Genomic DNA, 24,481 nt, shown 5'->3' on the forward strand with positions numbered 1-24,481 from the left:
CAAACCTCGCCTCCCGCAAAAAGCCTACAAGTCCAGGGCACCCGTGGCCCCGAGGGCATGTGTGTGTGTCGGGGGCGTTCTCATCAACGCTCTCCCGCCTGCCTTCCACTCCCCCCGCCACTTCCCTCCGCGGCCCCCCAGCGGTCGTCAGGGGTCCCTGCAGACCTCACTCCCTGCAGCGGCGGGGCTCGAGGCTCACCGCTTTCCGACCTCCGCGCGCGGCGAGTCCACGCTCTCTCCCGGGCGGGCGTCCTATAAACCCCCCCAGGGCCGCATAGACGGCGACTCCGGGATTAATTCTCCCCAGCGCCGTCTGCAAAGTTTTGGTGAGTGAGTCGGCCCAGGGCAGGGAGGGCCGCCCAGAGCCGCGAGGGGCCAGACGGGTGGCAGGGAGGGGGTCCGGAAAGAGGAAGGACCACCCTCGCCGAGGAGATACCGACCCTCTCTCGGCCGGAGCCCGGCTGCCGCCGCGTCTTCGCCCCTCCCGCAACTTCTCTGGCCTCGGGCGCGCGCGGAGCCGCCACCTGCGGGGTGGTCTCGGGCGCGCCCGGCGCGCGGGGAGCCGCTCGGGCCGGCGCGCCCCCCGCCCCGCCCGCGCCTCGCCGCCCCCCAGCCCCAGCCCCGGCTCCTGGCTTGGCGACGGCCCCGCGCTCCCCGCCCGCGGGTCCCCGGAGGCTCGGCGGCAGCCAGAGCGGGAGGTGGAGCCGAGCCCGCGGCGCCGCGCAGGAGGAGCGAACGGCTCTGGGAGCCGCCCGCAGCGCCCCGCGGTGAGTCGGGGCCGGGCGCGGGCGCCGCAGGGGTGTCCTGGCGCCCCCCGGCCCGCCACCCCCGGGGGGCTTGCGGAGGGCAGGGCCGCGCGCAGGGGGGTCGCGCCGCAGGGAGGGGAGGGAGGGGAGAGGGGCGAGGGCGGCTGCGATCGCGAGGCGCCGCGCCCGCAGGTGGGCGCGCGGGGTCGCCGGCGAGGCTTCCCGAGAGGGGTCGGGGCGCGGCCGCGCCGGGGTCCCTTTGGCTTCACCAGCCTCCGGCGGCGGCCTTTAGCTGTTTAATGACTTTCTCGAACACCCACTTTAAAAGTAGCCTCTGCACGTGTCCGCATGACCGCTTTGCTGCTCCGCACCGAGTCGTCTTCGCTGGGATGGAGAGGGCGCCGGGTGCGCGCCTCGGCGGCGGCGGGCAGCCGGCCCTCTGGCCTGGGACCCGGGCTGGGGGCGATCGTGCGCGTGGGTCGCCACGATCCGGGGTGCTGGGAGGAAGTGCCGTGTGCGGCCAGTGGAGGGCACTGGTCTGGGGTGGGGCGGAGGGCACTCGAGGGCGCTGGTCTGGGGTGGGGCGGAGGGCGGGGGTGGGTGAGGAAGGCGCTACAAAGACTCCCAAAGTTGTTTCCGCGGCGCTTCCTGCACCTGCACTGGCGTCGGGGACTTTGAAGTTATCTTTGCATCGATGAGCGAAGGGACGGGAGAGGAGGCGGCAAAACTGCGGCGTGCAAGCCGAGACAGCGAGCCCTGGGAGGCACCAGTTCATGATAGAGGGGCTATTTCGCAAACTCCACTTTTATTCTGATTTCAAAGCCTCGGAGTGGTTTTTACTTAATGTCATTAGAGAAGTCTAGATAATAAAGATAATTAGCTGTTCTTTCGCGTCCTTTTTACTAGAAATTGAAATTCAGTTCTGCCGGATTTCTTGTATTTTGTTCACATTTTCATTCCAGAAAGTCATAATTATCGTAGCGTTACTGGCCACAATGTACGTTATGAACAAGCCCTGCGCAGCGCCGTCATGTTGCTAATTGGAAGGAGAAAAGTCTTTCAAACTTGGATATAGAAGCATAAAGCGAAAACGTGAAGCTTTAGTTTTAGAAACTGATTTGAACACGTGTGGTGGTATTCAGTGTCTAAGGCGTGTCCGACTCTCTTGAGACCCCCATGGACAGCAGCAGGCCAGCCTCCCTGTCCTTCACTGTCTCCCAGAGTTCGCCCAAGTTCACGTCCACTGAATCGGTGCATAATAGGATGTGGGGTGGCCTGTTGTGCTTCCAGACAAGGTCGGTTCCTGGAAAACCAGAGATGGGCCATTACATTTGAAATATGTGATGGTTCTTTCCATCCTGTATGTGCTCTAAAGTGTATGGTATTGAAATGCTTTAATTCTGTTCATCTTTGTGTTCCAAACTGCAAACTGTATTAATGAAGTTCAAAGCAAAATCTCCAGCATTTGGATTTGCCAGATGATACTGAAGGGATGGGAACTTTGGTTTTGCCATGACAGACTCTTGGTCTCCAAGCAGCCTCCCCTTTGTTAACTGTGTGACCTTGGGCAAGTTCACAGCCTTGGTTTCCACTTTGTTAAAAGCCAATAATATCCCTCACTTTATGAAGCTGTTAGGGAAAAGGAAATAACACTTAGGGACTTACCCCTAGCGTCGGGAGCATAGTAAATGCTCTGGAAAAGTTGTCTCTTGTCTTCCTTGACTTTCTGGCATGTTTTCCGTGTAGTTGTTTTTCATTTAAACTTCCCTCTGCCCTGCCACCTTCCTTCCCGGCCATTCATTCAAGCGCCCTTGATTGAAAAAACCTCAGATGCTGCCCTGTCTGGGTGTTTGGGAACAGTGGGGGTGGGCGATGCTGCAGGTTTTTCCTGTTGGTGAGATTTCATCATGAGGTCACGGGTGGATGAGTTGTACTTCCTAGTCTTCCTGGTGCTCCAGCTCTGTCCCTGGTGTAATGGTGTCACGTTGGAAAGAAAGCACGGGAAAGTGCACGGTGCTGGCTCTGGCTCTCAGCTTGTGTCTCCAGGCCAGCTCGGGCCTGGCAAGGTGGGGCTTCATAAATATTTGTGGATTTGAAAGACAGGATGTAATGAAGTTATTCTTCAAGTCACATTTTTTTTTTTTTCCCTTAGTGAAAGCACCTCGGGATTCTAAATGATGGCTCAGCTGTATATTCGGGCTAATAGAGGTTATTATGGAAGGCAGCTGAAGTAGACTTTATTACCGATCGATTTGCCCTGGTGGTGGTGAAGCAGTCTTGGAAAAACTGCAAAGCCAAGTCGGGGCAGCGGCTCCACCACTAGGGGCCCCCTCTGCATAGTGTATCAGCCAGGCTGTTGTTCTTTGCCATTATTCTGTCCTTTAATGCAGCGGTCCCCAACCTTTTTGACACCAGGGACTGATTCAGTGGAAGGCAATTTTTCCACGGACTGAGGGGTGGGCGGGGGATGGTTTTGGAATGATTCAAGCAAATTACATTTATTGTGCTCTTTATTTCTATTCTGATTACATCTGCTCCGCCTCGGATCTTCAGGCATTAGATCCTGGAGTTGGGGACCCCTGCTGTAATGTGTCAATAGCAAAGGAACTGAACTTCTTCGGTTCTCCATATGGAAAAGGGCAACCTTGTGTGAGAAGCATTACTGAAGGCCTAAAAAGTATGTGCAGGTGGTCTTAAATGTCAGATACGGTACCATTTTAGATTAAAGTTAAAGGTTTAAAGGAGATTTAAGAATTGGGATTTTTGCTTTGTATATCCTTATATTCCAATATATAATTTTAAAAGCTGTCTAAAAATTCAAATCTATGCTTTTGGCCTAGTACTTTCAGGGTTTAGGGAGAGTATGTTTTTGGTCTTATTTTTATCTTTTAAATGAATATTGCTTTGTTTCCTCAGTTGGTACTTGCAGCACTAATAACTTGCTTCTCAAGAAATTTATCTGGCCAGCAGAAGCTGCAGGTGTCTTTTTTAAAAAAGGGGCGACATGAAATTTCACACATGAAAAGTACGTTTTATTATATTCTAGGAATGTATCATTGAAAAGCATTTTTCTTCTGGGAATTTTTGACAAGCCCTTTTATTTCCAAATTCTACCCTGAATGAAGCTACTCATGCTTGACACTATTGGACAATTTGAAGGTGTGTTGGTGTTTTTATTTGTCAGATGGAATTTGCTATTTGGTAGGAAAAAAACACTGACAAGGTGTGTAAGCAAACACGATGACTGAAAATATTGACATTGTTTGTGAGAGAAAAAGGGAATATTGTGCTTTCAACTTTTCAGTAAAATGGCAATTACAGTGAGAAACTAAATACCCGTAATCGGTGCAGTAAAAACTAACAATAGTTACAGAAGGGTATAGTGTATTGCAGGCCCCGAATCTTATCGAGGGGTTTCTTCTCAGCTCAGAAAGTCAGCAGACTCCTGATTCTGATTTTCACAGGATGGAACTTTTTTATTTTTCAGTATTTTTAATGGATGTGTAGTTGACTTAAAATGTGTTAATTTCTGCTGTACAGCAGGGTGATTAGCATATATATTCTTTTTATATTGTTTTCCAGTGTGGTTTATCATAGGATATTGACTATAGTTCCCTGTGCTATCCAGTAGGACCTTAGTGTTTATCCAGTCTGCGTAAAAGCCTACGCCTGCTGACCCCGGCCTCCCACTCCACCCTCCCCCAGCCCCCCCCCCTTGGCAGCCCCCAGGGTTGTTCTCTATCCGTGAGTCTGCTTCTGTTTCTTAGATACACGTTCATTTGTGTCGTATTTTAGATTCCACTTATAAGTGATGTTCTGTGCTATTTGTCTTTCTGACTTATTTCACTTAGTGTGATGGTCTGTTGGTCCCTCTGTGTTGCTGCAAACGGCGTTATTTCCTTCTTTTTTATGGCGGAGTAGTATTCCGATGTATATATATATGTGTGCCACTTCTTTATCCATTCAGCTGTCGGTGGACACTTAGGTCGCTTCTGTGTCTTGGCTATTGTGAATAGTGTTGCTACGAACATAAGGGTGCATGCATCTTTTTGAGTTGCTGTGTTGTCTGGATACATGTCACGTGGCGACCCTGTAACACCAGGCAGTCTGGTCTTCGCTGCCTTTCTGTCAAGGTCTAGATCATTTCTGAGAACTGGGGAAGAGGAATAACTGCTTCGTGAAGGCCGTAGATCATTCTTATTATCCCTTCCCCACGAGTCAGCTAACGTCTGGGGGTTGTGTTTAGGATTCTGAGCCCATCACAGAGTCACACAGATCCTGTTTGCACAACAGCCCTTCTCTGGAGCTGGGTGAGTGCTGTGGTGGCCCTCAGACATCCAGCAGTGAGGGCTCCCCATATTCACGCGCCCCCCTTCCCCCCGGAAGGCTCCCGAGGCTCAGCCACAGCGATGAGCATTTGGGTTTGGCCTGGAGCCCCGGAGCTGACCAAGATGATGGCTGCCCGGGGTGGGAGGAGCCGCCTGTTTACACCTGGGAGTCTTTTGTAGGAACTTGCGCCGGGGTGGTGCTGGGTGCACAGAAACAGCACCGCTAGAGTTGGCAAAGAAAAGTTTGTTTGGATCCTGTGACGTAGTGGCACGTTGCTTTGCTGCACAGATCATTTTAGTTGCTGTTTTCAGATAGTGGGAAACATAACGTCTGGTTATCCCGGGGTCATGTCTGACCCTTTGTTTCCTTTTCACACCCAGGGATATTTGAGTTGATGGAGGAAGAGGGAAGTGGGAAACAGGGAGGAGGGGGGGATGAGAGTTGTCTGTTTACACTGGACACCGAGGCACATGGGCAACTTGATAATAGCGGCCGTTCAAAAGACCCCGCCCGCCAGTGCAGGAGATGCAAGAGGTGCAGGTTCGATCCCTGGGTCGGGAAGATCCCCTGGAGGACGAAATGGCAACTCACTCCAGTATCCTTGCCTGGGAAGTCCATGGACAGAGGAGCCTGGTTGGCTGCAACCCACAGGATTGCAAAGAGTCGGACACGACTGATGGACTGAGTACATCACCCTGGTGGTTGGGGGAAATCCAAGTCTACTCTGTTAATGAACTTACTAGGGTGATGGCCTTTGACTTAGGTGCTGGGTACTCGCGAAGGTGACCTTCTGCTTCTGTCTCCCGCCCTTTAGAAACTTGCTTCAGTTGGTGTGTCTGCTGACATCTGTGAACAGGCTGCTGCCATTCCAGGAGATGCCCTGTGAGCTGGAGCATCCGTGCCAGGTTGCACAGCGTGGGAACAGAGTGTGACCTCAGCCCGCTCACCTCCCGCGGGGCACTCTTTTGGGGGCACAGGTTGCACAGCTGTGTGAGAGGCTTACACCTATTCAGGTGGTTAGGACAGTGCTGGCACCTGGTTGATGAGAGATGCACCATCGCTGATGCTGGTGGTTGCTGTTGTTTATTCCTGATAGCGTTGCTTTCAGGGTAGAGCATGCTGGTAGGCACAGCAGTCTGGAACAGAGGATTCAGGTGAGCTTAGTGCTTATAAGAATGTTTGCAGAAGCAAGTGATTCATTCATTTCCGATTTCTTGCTGCATTTCCATTATAGTTCTTCTCTTCATGTGAAAAAAATGTCTCACACAGAGCCCTTAACCACGTGGAAGCCTTTCTCCTAAATGCGGGCCAGGAGTTACTCATTTTGCCAGCACAGCAACCTTAGAAAGACACACTCTTATTATCTGCATTTTGCAGATGAGAAAACCAGGATGTAGAGAGGCGAGTTACCTGCCCAAGGTCAGCTCAGGTGGCGGCCTGGGTGGCAGGTCCGTGTCTCCCACTCTGTGCTCTTTTCCAGCATCAGTACTCCTGGAATTGGTAGCTCAGAAAACGTCTTCGTGTCCTGAGGGTTAGCAAAATGTGAAAAGATTGATTTTCCTTAGATTCTTGTGTTTGTGTCCTTTCCTAGACCCGATGGAGCAAGATGATAAACTGTTATCAGCGGGTCTGCTTCAGCACTTTTTATTTGTAGATCTTTTTATTTGTAGCTTTTTCTAGTAGCTTGAAATACAATACAGTGTGGTACAACTTACTTCCGCACAACATTTAACGTCTTAACAAGGTGTTTCGTAGGCATGTTATAAGCAGAATGTATGAATAAAATCCGGCGCTTGGGTTGCAGAATATTCAGGTGTGAAGGCTGGAGTCAACCACTCATGTGTTCACTTAACAGAAATTTCTCACCTCTTTTCTGAAGGTGCTCTGCCAGACACCGAAGAGAAGGCAAAGGTGTGGAAGGCTGCAGGGCAGAGGAAGGCTCCAGGCCTTTGCGGGGGCATTGCTGGGGTTTGAATCTCAGCTCTGTTGCTCTCTGACCAGGGGTCCCATCGGTGGACATCTCTGAAGCTTAGTTTCTTGTATTGTGTATGTACACAATGGGGAATGTATGTATGTATGCATGCATGTACGCAATGAAGAATGTATGTATGCATGTATGTACACAATGGGGAATGCATGTATGTACATAATGAGGAATGCATGTATGTACATAATGGGGAATGTATGTATGTGTGTATGTACGTAACGGGGAATGTATGCATGCATGCGTGTACACGATGGGGAATGCATGCTTCCATGTATGTATGTACATAATGAAGAATTTATGTATGTATGTACATAACGGGGAATGTATGTATGCATACATGTATGTGATGGGGAGTGTATGTATGTATGTACGTGATGGGGAATGTATGTGTGTGTGTGTGTGTGTACATGATGGGGAATGTATGTGTGTGTGTATCATAATGGGGAATGATAGTACTGTGCTGGCTGTTGCAGAAATTAAATGAGATGCATGGGGAAGGCATGAGACCCCTAGAAGGGGGGAGTCCTGACCCACAGTGGTGCCTGCCTCTTTGCCTTTCCCAACTGTCTCTTCTCCTCCCATCCCCCCATCATGGGGGGTGGTAGAGATAAAGACGCTTAGCATCTCAGATAGAATGATTCAGAATCTTCCTTTCTGGCTCTCCTTGTGGGGCTGGGACAGACCGGGCTCCTAGTGACACATGACTGGTCCCAGTGACACGTGAGCTTCTGCCACGTGGGGTTGCTACCCAGGAGCCCAGAGGAGGATGAATTCCAGGGAGCCAGGGCAGCTTGAAGCCCAGGATAGGTGACTAGGGGTCTAGGGATGAGGATGAGGGTCTTTTGGAGGAGTAGCCAAGAACTGGGGTCTCAGGAAAATTGGAACAAGCCACACCTGAATTTGAGAGCAGCTCAGTGGAAGGGGTCTGGGATCTGGGTGAAGGGGAGGCAGAAACGTGAGCAGCTTGTTTTCGGGGGCATGAGGGTGGTCAGGTGGCTCAGATGTGCGGGCCAGTGGCTGTGCGGAGGCGCGAGGAGTGGCCTGCAGCCCGCCTGGACCGCCTCCCCAGTGCTGCAGGGCCGGCTACAGACTCCCAGCTCCCTGGCCTCCCTCTGCAGGGTTTTTCCAGAAGCACCGCAGCCTCTCCTAGCAAACAGCCAAGTCAGAATGATTAGCTGTTGCCAGTTTCCACTCCAGACCTTCAAGGGCTCGTTGGTATCGCAGGAGAATAAGCCTTTGCTTATTCCAGTTGGGGATTCGGTTAAACACACCTAGATCTGTTCCTGGTGAGGCAGGATGCCAGGCTCAAGGGGCGCTGGTCAGGGTCCTCCTGGCATTTCTATAGCGTGGGCTGTGTTGTCAGGTTGGGGGTGTTTTGGGGGAGATGTTCCCAGTGGCTTTATGATAATAGGCCGCCTTGTTTGGTGTCCGGGGGTAGATGCCATGTGTGGTAAGGATGGAATGCAGGCTTCACAAAATCATTACAGTCTGGGAACGGCACCTCAGCCAGGGAGCAGGAGCCCTGACTCATTTGTCCTGCATTGGCACATGGTCATAAACCAGCCCTTCTGTGGATAAGCAAACAGAACCTGCCCAGGTACAAGAGAAGCTTGATTCAGGGTTTAAAAAAAAAATGCAAAGAAGGTTTAAAAAGGTGCTGAATCAGGGAACCGTTTGTTTAAAGCAAGCTACTGTAGTTTTCAAAAGCACATTTAATGGAATTAATAGTGTATATTGAAACGAACAAGCAGGCTTTTAAAAAGCTACAGAAGGGTAGCTTTGTGGGGAGCAGAGGAATCCTGCTTGTGAAGTACAGACTGGTTCCCGAGGTTCTTGGAGAGCTGAGTGGAATGGATGTTTCCTGATCGCTCTAGTAAGTGAGACCCAAGAGATGTGGGTTCAGTTCCTGGGGTGGGAAGATCTCCTGGGGAAGGAAATGGCAACCCACTCCAGTATCCTTGCCTGGAGAGTCCCCTTGGACAGAGGAGGTTGGCTGGCTACAGTCCATGGGACTGAGCCAGGAGGCAGCACCTTGGGGGTGGGCCTGGGCCTTGGAGCCCGTTTATCCGGGTTCATACTCCACCCTTTCTTAACTGTGCTCCTGGGCAAGTCACTGAATTTCTCTAGGTCTCAGTTTTCTCATCTGTAAAATGAAGATAATAGTGCCCATCATATTGGGCAGCTGGCAGATTGATTTAGACAATGTTGGTGGATTGCTTGGCATGCGGTGGAGATGTGGTGGCATCAGCTGCTGTGACTGCAGAGCTGCCCGGGGAGGAAGGCGGGAGGGGAGACGGGGACAGGAGCTCTTGTGTCCGCCCGGGGCCTGCGCTCTTCAGTTCCACTCTTGTCTAAAGTTCTAGAGGTTTCTAATCCAGTGTGTCCTGAATGTCCACCGTGTATATGTCCTGATGATAAGATGTCTGGGGGTAGACTCTGATCCCATAAAACTGCCCTCAACGTCTTCATGTAGGTCACAGTCTTAGGCCAAGAGGGGTGAGACCATGACTGGGTCTTGTTGTTAAAGAAGGAATGCCTAGGGGCTTCCCTGGTCGTCCAGTGGTTAAGAATTCGCCTTGCAATGCAGGGGATGCCAGTTTGATTGAGGTTGGGTAACTAAGATCCCATGTGCCAAGGGACAGCTAAGCCCATGGGCCACAACTCCCGAGCCCTTGCAACACAGCTTGCAGTGTGAGATCCCACATGAAGCAGCTAAGACCCAATGCGGCCAAGTAAATAAATATTAAAAAAGGAAAGAATGGCTGGTGTCTCTTGGCTGTTTCAACGAGCTGCCCAAACGATAGTAGCAGGCCCTATCTTATTTTTTACTCTACATACAGATGGGTAGAAAATAAGTACTTCTTGGACATCATAGACATAAATCACTCAAAATACCTAGGGTACCTTTGGCTGTCTTTTTTGTGTAGAAGTGAGATTTAGTTACAGATGTGTGTAACTACATAAGGGGCTTCCCAGGTGCTCAGTGGTAAAGAATCCACCTGCCAATACAGGAGACTCAGGAGACATGGGTTCAGTCCCTAGCTCGGGAAGATTCCCTGGAGGAAGAGATGGCAGCCCACTGCAATATTTTTGCCTGGGAAATCTCATGGGCAGAGAAGCCTGGCGGGCTTCAGTCCATGGGGTCACAAAGAGTCGCACGCAACTGAGCAAGTGAGCACACGTGTGTGTGCCTGTGTGATGAGAAGCCAGCAAAGGAGAAGTGTCTGGGGGGGTATTTCTTTGGATGTGCCTGTGACATGCAAGCTCTTGCATCTGAAGCGTATTCTTTGGTTGGGAGAGTCCTTCCTTGATGCTGGGAAGGATTGAAGGCGGGAGGAGAAGGGGATGACAGAGGATGAGATGGTTGGATGGCATCTCAGTGGACATGAATTTGGGCAAACTTCCGGAGTTGGTGACGGACCGGGAAGCCTGGCGTGCTGCAGTCCATGGGGTCGCAAAGAGTCGGACACAACTGAGCAACTGAACTGAACTGAACTGAACTTTGTGTCTTTTCACTGAACTTGTGGCCCATAGGTTTCTGGGCCAGAATGATGAGAGAGAGCTCAATTTACAGAGTTTTTCTTTGTTTTGTTTCTCTCCTCCTCATGGCATGTGAAGTCACTTCAATCGTGTCCGACTTGTTGCGGCCCCATGGACTGTAGCCTGCCAGGCTCCTCTGTCCGTGGGATTCTGCAGGTGAGAATACTGGAGTGGGTTGCCATCCCCCCCTCCAGGGGATCTTCCTGACCCAGGGTTCTAGCCCAGGTCTCTTAGGTCTCCTGCGTTGGGAGGCGTGTTCTTTACCACGAGCATCACCGGGGAAGCCCTGTTGCTTCAGGAGGAGTCTAGATTGACGGAGAGAGGATTCCCCAGCTGACTGACTCTGTGACCATGAGCAGGTTCTTAATCCCTGAAGTAGGAATCTGATTATTGAAACTCAGGGGCCATTTGAATGCAAAGCAGTGAAGTGGGTGGACTGTGAACGGCTCCATTAGTCAGATTGGAGGCTGAAGCCAGAACCCGCGCTTAAAACTAGCTCCTCCCTTGGATCACGTGAGCTGATCCCACGTTTTGGGCCTTGGGTTGTCTCAAAAACGAGTGTTCTTTGTAGAGGGTATTATTCACTGATGTAAATAAAAAGTCCTGAGTGTGTTTTTCTATGACTATCCTTGGGTGGTCAGGAGAATTTATCCGGCTTCACTGGAATTACCTTGTTCTCTTCCTCCAAGAGTGAGTCTGGACCACAGCCTGGACTGTCGCTAGCCTCCTCAGGGCCTTTCTGCCGAGCACAAGTTGCATGTTCTGATGGAAATGGGGTGGAGGTGGGAGGAGATGCAGGATCTAGACACGTCTGCTCGCCTGAAAGCACAAGGAGGTGATGGTTGGGTCTGTGGGGAGGGTGCTGCCTGGGGTGGAGGTGTAGGAGGCACCAGCTTTTAGAAACTCTCTTCCCTGGTCTCTGTAAGTGATTTCGTGACCGTTTCGTTATTTGGGAGGGGGGCAAATGTAATGCCAGTGTGAGGCGGACAGGCATAATTGCAACTCTTAAATCACTTAGGAATGAGAGTCCGAGAATGGATGGAGGAGAGGCTTTGACTAAAGCTAGCCAGTTAGCTTTGACTAAAGTCTAGCCATCCACTGTGCGAATAGTGCCTGGTACTAGTCTGTCTACATGAGCTAAAAATCTTTGAAATGGCCAAACCGTGCATCTGAAGGGAGCACTTGGATTCTGAAGGATTTGTCGACTTCATTTAACAGTCTTATCAGTGACTTCTTGGAGTTGGAAGTTTTTGTGGGGGGCGGGGACCACCGCTTAACAAGCATACATCAAGAGAAATGTTATCTCTCAGATCAGTTAGACCAACAGTATTTTGCAGAAATAATAGCACATTTGAGATCGTTTGGACTATCTCCTGGTTTTCAGAAAGAAGCCCAGAGAGGGGATGTGCCTTGTCTAAGATGACTCAGGTGCTGAGTGGAATGACACTGTCGAGAATGGAGCCCAGGTTACTTGTTTCCATCCTGCTGGTCGCTATGGGCCATGCAGTCTCCTTGGGTACCAGGCCGGCTGGCAGGTAGTTTTAGGTGCCCTGACAGTGATGCCACCTGTACAACTCTCAGATTTTCCTGAATTTGGTTAGGGAGCTCCCTTTGAGTGCCTGGCACTGTTCTCGGTGCTAGAGATATACGTAGGTAAGAAGATAAGGGTTTCTGACCTCAAGGAGCCCACGGTCGCATGAAATACGAAGACGGGATATACTGTCAAGCCGCGGCTGAGTGACACGTGGAACATCATCCCTGGGATGGTGAGCTCTTAGTGCCTGCTTCAAGATCAACAGGACTCGTTTTTATTTCCTGTTGATTTTACAGCGTCAGAAGTGGGAATGATGGCCATACACTTCATGAATTGAATTGACTCTGAGTGATTCCAGCTTCGTCTGGAGTCATTCTGTACACATCCAGCGAGAGGTTTAAAATTTGAAACCCTCTGTCCTCTGGACTTGAAACGCATGGTCTTTCTGGAAACACTTGGTAAGAATAGTTCTGGATGAGTTTGTTTATGGACACAAATCAAAAATTGGATTGTTTATGCCAAAGAGGAATAAAATGCAAATATGGGTGTCACTGAAGCTATGTCAGGTTGAATAATAGGTTTTAAAATTAAATCGAGGCCCATTTTTTCCCCCACTGTGAGTGCAGAAGCAGCAGAAGCTTAGGAAAAAATCTACTTAGGTACTTAGCAGTATCCAAAGCACTTTATTTGTGGAAAATTTTGAAACTTCGATGAAAATACTGGAAGAACCAAGATTCAGGTAGACCAGATGCTGTGGCAGGACAGGTGACGTGGCAAGGAGACCCAGCATTTTCATGAAAGCCTGCTTGGTGCTGTAGCTCCTGTGTCCAGGCGTGGCACCCCCCCCCCCGCCCCGCCCCACCGCCCCCCGTGGTACCAGGCCTGAGGCAGCAGCAGCCTTGTGTCATTTTTGGATAAGACCGCAGGCCCTTGGAGCGTGGGGACTGCAGTTCAGGCAGCTGTTGTTTGATGCCCTGCGAACAGCCTGGCTCAGTGTGTAGACAACGGAAGGAAGGTTCTCTGCAAACACGCATGAAATGAACAGAGACATCAACTTAAAATCCACAGGGCTGGGAAGAAACTGTGTTCACAAACAGGACAAGTTACCTCCCAGGATCCCTGCATGTGCGGGTAAAGCTGACCTTGGAGAAACCAAATGACCCGCCCTTCAAAATCCTTTTTAGTATCACGTGCTGTTCGTAAGCTTGCCTGTCTCTAACTCTGTTCCCACATGCTGTTTGCTATCTTGGTGTTTTCTTGCAAGCTACCTGTAAACCAATTACGCATTCATAATCTTGCGGCAGGCTGGCTGGATTTAATAGAGTCAGGAAGGCTTCCAGCACATTAAGTGTTCTTGAAGGTAATAAAAAGGAGGACTAATTATCTTGCTGAAGTGATTATAAGAGAGACGTTGGAGATCTTGACTCATGGGGATTTTGACAGCAGTCAGAGTGGTTAAGACGGCTTGAGAAATGGCAGAGCTGACTTGTTTCAACCAAGTGATTTCCTTACGTCTATGATGTGGGTGTATCTGTAGTCCACTGAGCAAGCAGGCAGGCTGAATAATGCATGGTGTGGCCGGGGCTGCAGCGGTGATTGGAAAGTGCGTGCCTGGTGCCCACCGTGCGAGACTGTGAAGTTTTACCTTGAATGATGGTACCTCTCTTGCAGCCATCTGTCTCGCTCTTTAATAAGCAGTATTCCTTATCAAGCCTGACTTGTGTACATTGATTACACCATTACACTCATTAAATATTAAAGTGTTTTCCCCCTCGTGTGAAGTCTAATTAGGCAAAGTGCTCAGCACAAGCCTGGCATTGTCATTCAGAGTAATAGCCTGGTCATTACGTGTGACATACCTCAGCTTCCTGGATCATTTGTCTTTTCTCTTTCCCTCCTATCAGAGTGCCCGTGTACCACATATAATGCAGCAAAGTTTGATGGAGGGTTCAGCACCGTCAGGCCATTAAGAAAGGTCCTGTTACAAAGATTATGATTTAAAAATGAGTGGAGTGATGTATTGTCTATAGTTGGCGTTTTTTCATGAGTTGGGCTTCTGGACAGATATTTCTGATGAAACTAATTTTTACTAAATTGACGAATTGTAAAATAGCTTTTAAGGCTAAAAATACAAGTGACAGTGTTGTTTGGAAGAGAAAACCCGTTAGTATTATAGTTGCACTTTATACATGCTGCAGATAAAAAGAATAATTTTAGGTGTCAAACCAGTGTCTCCTGATAGTCCAATGAGGTGGTCCATTACTTACTTTTAAAAGCATATTTATTTATTTGGCTGTACTGGGTCTTGGTTTCAGCTTGTGAACTCTTTATTTGTGGCATGTGGAATCTAGTTCCCTGACCAGGGGTAGAACCCAGGCCCCCCTCCACAGAAACTGTGGAATCTTTAGCCATTGGACCACCAGGGAAGTCCCCATTACTTACTTTTTCAGCTTATTTTTTCTGTGCAGTCTTTTTTCAGAAGTTAATTTGCGTTGTGGATTTCATAGAGAAACACTTTGTCCGTATGAGGCCAAAGGTAAGACTATGTATGGATCAGGCTAGTGTCCCTGGTAAGTTATCCACCTCATTTTGAGACGATCCCTGTAATGAACGTTGTCTTTTTCGGAAGGGTTACGGTACTTCTGCAGTACTTACCTTTCTTAAAAAACCCAGTTTCTTGTGAGCATGTGCACACACAGGCATACACATGTGCAAATGGTAATCTGGGGTTGATGGGTGTGAACCAGCTTAGCAGTAGGCCCGGTTTATTGCTTACTATTCGCAGGGAGAAAAGCTTTTTAGGCCTGTTTCACGTGCTGTGCGCTTACCAGGCTGATAGATTTTTCCCTCTGTTGGTCCCAGCAGCTCATGGAGGGGCTTTGAAAGCACCTTTTCCCCTTCGCAACTGCAAACAGCACTGGCACTGCCTGCCCTTTATGCATTCTGGAAAGAAAGCAGCCTGTATCGCCTTGAAGCGAGAGTTATTTTGAGTTGTTTTTGAATGCGGTCAACTCAAAATGAAATTTAGCTCCGAGTTAAAATATGGATATAAAGATCAAAGAATGGAAGGGAACTCACAGATTGTCTGGTTTAACTTTTCTGCTTCCCGTGTGGGGACGCCAGTGCAGAGAGGTTGGCCCTCCTCAAGGTCACAGGGTGTTAGCAGGGGGTCCCGCATCCCTGCACTTGTCTCCAGGCCTGAGGACAAGTCTCCCAAGGTGACCCTCGGGCCAGGGTCCATCTGCTTGCCCTTCACAGGAGTGATATACCTGAGCTTCGGGTTAGAAAGGTCTTGAAGGAAAGCTTGCTGCCTTTTAACCTGCTCAAAGGAGAACCTGTTTGGAGTCACAGAAGAACTTATATTTTGTATCTGCTAATTGCCATCTTCCTAGAAATGGAGAACTGGGGGCCAGTGTCTCCCTCTGAACTGTTCTGAGTTCAGCGGGGGGTGGGTAGGGACACAGCTGTCTGTTCTCCTGGGATGATGGTCCAAGAGAAGGTGGCTTGCTGCGCGGCCAACCCGGGGCTCAGCTGGGGAGTCGGGTTCTCTGTTCCGGAGGCCCATGGTTTGGTCTCTGTCAGCCTACAGTGGCGTCATCAGGCCTGAGTAAGTAATTTCACCAACACACCAAGGCACAGAGATCCGTTTACCTTGACGAGTGACTGTCTTGCTGGTTGGTAAGAGGCCTGGTGATTAAGCACGTGGGGTCTGAAGCCTAACGTACTTGAGTTCGACTGGCTGCCAGGTATGGGGTTTAAGCAAGTTACCTTAGCACCTGCGCCTCCGGTGTTTGGTCCTTAAAGTGGGAGTCATAGCAAACATTTCTATTGTACTCACTCTGTGACATCTGCTGTCTAGTGGCTCAGGACCATTAACTCATGGGGTCTTCACAGCAACCCCAGGAGGTGGGTACTATCGTTATTCCCACTTTACGGGTGAGGAGACTAAGGCCCAAAGAGGTTCTGTGAAAATCGCTCACGATGACAGCTTTTAAGGGGTGAAGCGAGTAGGATTTGAATCTTGGAGCCGGTTGCTCTGAGTCTGTCTCCTTTGGTGCCTCTCAGTCAGATTAACTTGACTGTGAGGATCAGGTGACACAAGCTGCCCTTGCTGAGGGTGAGAGAGCTGGCGTTGCCTTAGCAACAGCAACAGGGAAACCTCCATGATTAGCACCTTCTTTGCCCTTCAGGGAGCTCCCAGAAACCAGATCATAATCAGAAAGTCACTTTGGCAATTACAAAAGTCACACAGAGAGAGCTCAGGAGCCTTGACCGAACGTTCCTTGGTGTGGACGGTGTTGCGGACAGCCAGAGCCGGGGGGCTGAGCAGATGGCCCAGACTCCTTTCCAGCTTGCGAGGCCTGGAGACTTTCTCCCCTCGAATGGCTCCGGGGTCTCAGATAGCAGCTGTGATCTGTTTGCTCTCATCTGTCATTGCCAAAGCACTGACCTCTGCCACTGAGGTCAGTGGTGACACATGCCTCCGAGGCCACCACTGGAAGGGCCATACTTTGACTGGCTTGCTCCACTTTGTATCACGTTCATAGCCTTGAGGTCAAGTGCAGGCTCACGTCCAGATTGTCTGCTGTGGAGTTTACATGTTACGCTGTGCCTGCTGCTTCCTTTTAAGTTCATTAGTCATGATAGATACATGCACATGTAAACAGGCATGTCCCTTTTAGCTTATAATAACAAAGTGAATGGCTGTCCAGGGAGCGTCTGGCACTTTCCCTCTGGAGCCCCCACATGTGCTTCTGGGTCAGGGTCCCTGCCTTCCTCCCGACCCAGCCCCACCCAGGGCTAACTGCGCTTCCAAATATCGTGTTAATCGTCTCCTTGCTTTATTAGAGTTTACCGCCGACGTGCATCCCCACGTGAGCTGTTGGTTTGTCTAGATTTATTTATTTTTAATTGGAGGATAATTGCTTTGCCATGTTATGACGGTTTCTGCCATCCATCGACATGAATCAGCAAACGTATCCATACGTCCCGCCCTCTTGGACCTCCCTCCCACCTCCACCCCATCCCACCCCATCAGGTGGTCACAGAGCACCAGGGTGAGCTTCCTGTCGTGGTGGTGGTGGTGGTTTAGTCACCAGTCGTGTCTGACCCTTGGACTGTAGCCCGCCAGACTCCTCTGTACATGGGGTTCTCCAGGCAAGAATACTGGAGTGGGCTGCCATTTCCTTCTCCGCGAGCTCCCGGCGCTAGACTACAGTTTCCCACAGCTATCTGTTTCACATGGGATGACAGATATATTTCATCGCTCCTCTTTCCATTCGTCCCACCTTTCCTTCTCCTGCTGTGTCCACATAAGATTTATTGTTTTTGCGACAGGCTGTTGAATTGGAAAACTTGACTAAAGCCCCCAAATGTAGCAAATAGCAGTGACAAAAATAAGTTGTGAGAAAGATCAAAATGGGCATTTCAGAGGCAGTGTCTGAACACGAGGTTCACAGCTCTTGAAAATCCTCCTTACCCTGAGGGTATAAAAAGCATCGCTCTCTTTGTGGAGAATCCTCTGCTCTGACTGTGCACCAGCCCCTCCGGGAGGATGTGGGGTTGGGGGGTGCTGCTCCGGGTCCCCTCAGCTGGGTGCCTGGGGGTCCGGCTCTGAATCTGGTGAGATGTTTTGGGGGCGTGGCGAGTGAGAGCAGCTGGGACAGGGCCCCCCACTGCCACATGTGTTGGGGTGATTGTGAGTGCTTCGCCTGGACCAGGTGTGGCCCCTGCAGGGAGGGAGACCAGCCTGGACCTTGACCCCCACTCAGGGGCACAGTCAGAGGAGAGCTTGTGGAGTGAGTCTCGGGGGCTGGGTCCATCACCCATAGCACAGGATTTGAGGGGAGCCCCTGGAGTCCCTACAGAAGGGCCCCCGTGCATCAGAGGGTAGGGGCTAGGTATCTGCCGGTCCAGAGCATGCAAAGCCTTCTGTACTGGTGAGGAGTAAGTTGCTGGCATGTAAGTTAAAGAATGGTGGTGACACATGGTAGAAGTTAGCTTCTCTCTTATGTACAGTCAGTAGGAAAGTGGGCAGTTCAGGGGCTCCAGAGCTGCCAGGATCACACCTCCTAGTTCACTGCCCCATGGCCCAGGCTGTGACTGTGGTCCTCGTGCTCCAGGTCAGAGGGGCTGCTGCAGTTCCAGCCATCACATGATAGTTCAGGCAGGCAGACATAGGCAGGATCTCCTCCCTCCCTTTTAAGGATACTTCCAAGATGCACACCCAACATTTCTGCCTATGTGTCACTAGGCAGAGCTGAGTCATGGGGTCATGCCCAGCTCTAAGAGATCTTTGGAAATAAAAGCTTGTTGCTGGGCCACTATGGGCCCAGCTTAAAATTGAGATTCTTTTTGTCAAGAGGAAGGGACTAGTGGATATTGGTCTGTGCTGGAAGTCTGTGCCACTTCATTTTCATGGTATTAGCAGCCAGGTGGCCATTCCAACCCTGGAGGGGAGGTAACCACAGCCAGGAAGGAGAGGTGGGGAGAGAGGGGGAAGGCAGAAGATGATGCTTCTTACTTTTTTGGCCTTACTTCAAGGATGGATAGTGTACTGACTTGACATTTTATTTTCTGAATCATCATTGTATTTTTGACTTAAAGTAACTTGAGGAGTTTCTGTTACCTACAAGTAGCCAGAGAATTATGGGATCTGCTGAAGTTTCCCTTGGGTAGCAGGGGGAATACATACTGCTTGAATATTATATTTATTTCAACTGAAAAATGTCTTTATTATGCAAGACCTCCATGCCCTCTTCACACCTAAAAAATTAATAATCATCCTTTAAAAGTTGCCTAATAACCAGACTGTGCTTAAAATTTCCTCATTTTGTAACTAACTGTGGTGATGGACGTTAACTGGATTTACTCTGGCGAGTGTTTTGCAGTTTGTACAAATGTTGGATCATTGCATTATACATCTGAAACTAATTATATTGTGTTAATGATACCTCAGTTGAAAAATGCATATTCAAGGACTTCCCTGGTTGCCCAGTGGTTAAGACTTTGCCTTCTTAAGTGGAGGAGATGTGGGTTTGATCCCTGGCCGGGAAGCTAAGATCACACATACCTTGAGGCCAAAAAGCTAAAACAGAACAGAAGAATCGCTGTAACAAATTTAATAAAGACTTTCAAAATGGTCCATGTCAAAAAATTCTTAAAAAAATTCATACTCTAACCTCGTAAATCTACTTATAAGGATTCATCCTACAGAGATCATCAGACTAGTATCCAAAGGTATATAAAGCATGTTCACTGAAGCATTCTTTATAGAGAAGAAAATCCTAAATATAAATCAATGGGGAATGGTTAAGATACTCTGGTGTCTCCATACAGAGGAATTCTTATTAGCCTTTCAAAAGAATGATGCAGATGATTAATGATGTACAAGTATTAAAATATATCGATAAGTGAAAAAAACTTTTACTTGACTGTCTCAAGAAGTATCTCTTTTTTTGTGTGTGTCTCATTTTCAAAAGGTGAACGTGTGTGAGGTGTATTTCAGACAGTGGAAAGCTGGCATAGATTAGGCCACAGTGTTCCCCTATCAGTAGAAAGATCTAGACCTCTCTCAGCATGGACACTGCCTCCTCGATCCTGTTTTAAGGACTTTGGAGGAGGCTAGCGATAATCCTGGTTTCCCTGGTGGCTCAGTGGTTAAAAAAACCCCGCTTAGCAATGCAGGAGACTCAAGTTTGAGCCCTGGGTCAGGAAGAACCCCTGGAGAAGGAAATGGCAACTCACTCCAGAATTCTAGCCTGGGAAAATCCCAAGGACAGAGGAGCCTGACAGGCTACAGTCCATGGTGTGGGAGGCTACAGTCTGTGAGGTCGCAAAAGAGTCAGACATGACTGGAGAACTAAACAGCAACAAGTGATAATCCACGCTGGCATAGCTGACTCTGCAATTAGAAACTTTGAGGCAGTGGAGTTTGACTTGGGGCTTATCCTGGACACAGAATTGGTTTATTCTTACTAATGGGAAGTACAGGTCTTCAAAGTGGGAAATAACGGAATCTATTTTACACTTCAATAGAATTTCACATTAACCACTGATCAAGTGTGGCCTTGAATGTGATTTGTAATGGTAACATAACCACAGGGAGTGTGTTCCAAACTGGCAACGTTGCTTTGTAAGACTGTGTATTTAAAATCTATGGATAAGATTATATTTTTATTTACCTTAAATTTACTACACACATAAAGCACTACTTTACTTCCACATAAAGCACGACTGTGTCAGACAAAAGAAATGGAAAACAGTGTCTATTCTTAGGTCATTATTGCCTGTTCTCCCCTATCCTTGCCAAATGTTTTATTCTTTATCAACTTATTAATTCTCAGAAATCCTCTTTCAGTGCTAAAGCATTTCCAAACACGGCAATCTAAAGGACTGGTTTAGGAGTATAATCCTTTGAAAGTAAAGGTTCTCCAGTTTAGGTTCAGTTTAGTTCAGTTCAGTTGCTCAGTCGTCTCCAGCTCTTTTCGACCTCATGGTCTGCAGCACACCAGGCCTCCCTGTCCATCACCAACTCCCAGAGCTTGCTCAAACTCATGTTCATCGAGTCAGTGATGCCATCCAACCATCTCATCCTCTGTCGTCCCTTCTCCTCTCACCCTCAGTCTTTTCCAGCACCAGAGTCTTTTCAAATGAGTCAGCTCTTTGCATCAGGTGGCCAAAATATTGGAGCTTCAGCTTCAGCATCAGTCCTTCCAATGAATATTCAGGACTAATTTCCTTGAGGATCGACTGGTTGGATCTCCTTGCAGTCCAAGGGACTCACAAGAATCTTCTCCAACACCACAGTTCGAAAGCATCAGTTCTTCGGCGCTCAGCTTTCTTTATGGTTCAACTCTCACGTCCATACATGACTACTGGAAAAACCACAGCTTTGACTCAATGGACCTTTGTTGGCAAAGTGATGCCTCTGCTTTTTAATATGTTGTCTAGGTTTGTCATAATTTTTCTTCCAAGGAGCAAATGTCTTGGAATTTCATGGCTGCAGTCACCATCTGCAGTGATTTTGGAGCCCAAGAAAATAAAGTCTCTCACTGTTTCCATTGTTTCCCCATCTGTTTGCCATATTTTATCCTCATACTTACAAATGAATTTGATATCTACATGTTCTACCTTTAAAAAGAACAAATTAAAAACGATAAACTCAGTATCATCGAATTTACAGAACACTGGGTTGGCCAAAAAGTTCCTTTGGCTTTCAAGTAAAAATAAGACACATTTTTAATTTTCAAGAACTTTATTGAACAACATATTCACCATTTTATTCCACTACCTTCTGCCATTTTTTAGGCAGCCTTATAATCCTTCTTTTCAAAATCTTTTACATTTTTGAGCAGAGAACTGTTCTAAGTGCCTATAATAGCCTTCCAGGGAATTGAAATTTTTTCCATTAAGAAAACTTTGTAAGACTGAAATAAGTGAAAATCCAAAGGTGCAGTGTCTGCTGAATACCTCGGATGAATCAGAACTTCCCAGCTAAGCTGTGATGGTTTTTGCCTGGTCATCCAAGAAACACGGTCTTATGCCATCCTGATGGAAGATTATGCATTTTTGTTGACTAATTCTGGATGCTTTCTACTGAGTGCTGCTTTCATTTGGTCTAATTGGAAGGCATACTTGTTGGAATTAATCATCTGATTTTCTGGAAGGAGCTCATAATTGAGGACTCCCTTCCAATCCCACCGTATGCACAGCATTACCTTCTTTGGGTGAAGTCTTGCCTTTGGTGTGGTTGGTGGTGGTTCATTTCGCTTGCCTCGTGATCTCTTCCATTCCACATTATTGTACAGTATTCACTTTTCATCGCCTTTTGTAGTCTGTTTTAAAAACGTAATGTATTGTTATGTTTATGTAGAGAATCGCTTGTAGAAGTATGGTCAAGAAGGTTTTTTATCACTTACGTAGAACTGAAACACTGAAGTGATGAACGTAACCATGCTGGTGCAAATGATTTTCGACACTTGATTTGGCTGAGTATGTTGGCTGATCTCAATTAATGTCTTGATTTGATTGCTATCAACTTCAACTAGTCTACCTGACCATGGAGTGTCGCCTAATGAGGTATCTCCAGCAAGAAACGTCGCAAGCCACTTTTGACAAGTTCAATCATTCACGGCACTTCACGCATACATGGGACAAATCTATTTTGGGGTTTCAGTTGCATTTTTACCTTTCTTGAAATAAGAAAGCATAAAATGCCCCAAATACTGCTTTTTCCTTCTATCTTCAGTATTAAAATAGCTACACAAAAATTCACCCATTTTGATAATTTTTTAAAAAATGCCATATCAGTCATATGGCAGCTCCCATATCAGTCATACAACCAGTCAATATCAGTCAATATGGTATCAGTCAGTACGACCTAACAGAATTGTTTTGAATGAAGTTTTAAAGAACTAAGCACTACTTGAGCCATCTTACGGGAAAACCCAACACGCTTTTTGGTCAACCCAACAGTTAAATTAGAAGTTGTTTACATTCTAAAGAAAGAAAACCACCACGCTTCCCTTCGTAAGATGCAGTCATACTAGATAACACAGATGGCGATTCATAACTTGAGGTAATGCATTCGGAAATGACATAATTTTGAAAGATTCACGTGTGACTGTTTTGCAGGTTGACTTGTTGCCTGAAGTGTCTGTGAATACTTCTTGCTTTTTGGTGTTTATTGTAAACGAGCCTTGATGTTATTATGGGTTCATTTAGCACGTGCTCACTGAGCCCCTACTACATGCTCTGCTTTGAGCTGGTGCCCGGGAAAAGTCACAGGAAGACTCAGCTGCTTCGTATTCTTATTTCAGGGTTGGGGAAATCCAATATCTAGGTGAAAGGTCAACTACTGCAGAGTCAGAATGTGTGTTTGTGTTCTGGTTTTCAAGAGCTGGGCCTTGAGCACAGCAACTACTTTGGTACATGTTCTGTGGCAGCTCATAGAGTTAACCACAGTGGACACGTACGAATCTTAAATTGGTGTATTTTGTTGGAGAAATACTGTTAAAAACTCCAACTTTTGTGTTTCAGGAAATTAAAAATAAGTGAGTGCATATCCTTGTTAATATCAATTAGGTTGATAGCAATCAAACCAAGACATTAATTGAGATTTGTTAATATCCATCAACCACAGCAGGAGGAATAGTTAACCCTTGTTAAGTTGTTTGAAATTTGCCATTTTTCGTACACTAATTTCTAGGAAAAAGGAAGATCTGATTAAATCTAGATTGATCCAGGTTGCAGCATTTGGCTTACATTACTTAATTCTCTTAACCTGGAAGATTTAGAACTGACTGTAAAGAAGGACTTGGAGAAGGACACTTGTTTGGAAATGTCCTTGTTTTCTGTGTGCCATCAACACATTATGGAGACAAAAACTCTTCTGCCATACGGAATGGAAAGGGCAGACAGAGGCGCAGCATGGCCTGGCTACTTGTTTATGATTTGATTCAACATTTTAATTTATTTTAAGGAAATGGCAACCCACTCCAGTATTCTTGCCTGGAGAATCTCCTGGACAGAGGAGCCTGGCAGGTACAGTCCGTGGGGTCATACGAGTTGGACACGACAGAGCAACTAAGCACAGCACAATCACGGCCACAGTTTAAAAGAAATTCTTAATGTGGAATTATAGAGGGTGCTGACAAGTAAATATCTGCTCTTTGTTTTTCAAAAATTAAGGCTTAAGCCAGAGCTTTTCTTTATTGTGGTAAAATACACATAAAACGTACCATCTTAACCATTTAAAAATAGTTACTTAAAAGTGTACAGTTAAGGCACATTTAAGTACGTTCACACTGTTGTTCAACCATCCCCACCACTCATCCCAGAACTCTTTCAGGAGCTGATTGTTACTAGTATTACTATTATTTTGAGGCACCATGTTCTAGCTAGCCTGATGTAATTTCATTATTTCATAATTTCAGTTACAAGTAGCACCACAAGTTCTCAGGTCTTCCCTTTTCTTTAAGGGAGCCCTTCCATTTCCCAGGTGGCGCTAGTGGGAAAGACTCTTCCTGCCAATGTGGGAAACACAAGAGATGCTGGTTTGATCACTGAGTCAGGAAGCCCCCCTGGAGAAGGAAATGGCAACCCACTGCAGTATTTTTGCCTGGGAAATCCCATAAACAGAGGAGCCTGGTGGGCAACAGTCCTTGGGGCCACAAAGAGTCAGACACGACTGGGTGACTTTAACTTTTGCATTTCCCCACATTCCCTAATCCCAGTCGGAATCCCAGTTAAATTTAGTCCTGCTGCCGAGTCCAAGCTCATATTGCCCCTCACATGACACACCAGTAAATTGAATGACAAGTGTCAGGGCAGGGAATAATAACT

The 24,481-nt window shown here is 47.8% G+C and overlaps 1 protein-coding gene across 2 annotated transcripts in view; it reads left to right on the forward strand.

Moving 5' to 3' along the window:
- Positions 1-253: 253 nt before the first annotated feature.
- The window catches only part of CSGALNACT1 (chondroitin sulfate N-acetylgalactosaminyltransferase 1), a 337,323-nt gene continuing 313,095 nt past the window's right edge, over positions 254-24,481 (forward strand). Inside the window, exon 1 of one of the 2 annotated variants that reach the window (XM_052661378.1) lies at positions 254-326. The gene's annotated coding sequence lies outside the window, so the exon portion shown is untranslated. The remainder of the gene's footprint in view (positions 327-24,481) is intronic. The other variant, XM_052661379.1, reaches the window with a different exon arrangement.

The sequence above is a fragment of the Budorcas taxicolor genome, chromosome 24 (genome assembly GCF_023091745.1).
Source record: "Budorcas taxicolor isolate Tak-1 chromosome 24, Takin1.1, whole genome shotgun sequence".
Lineage (NCBI taxonomy): Eukaryota > Metazoa > Chordata > Mammalia > Artiodactyla > Bovidae > Budorcas > Budorcas taxicolor.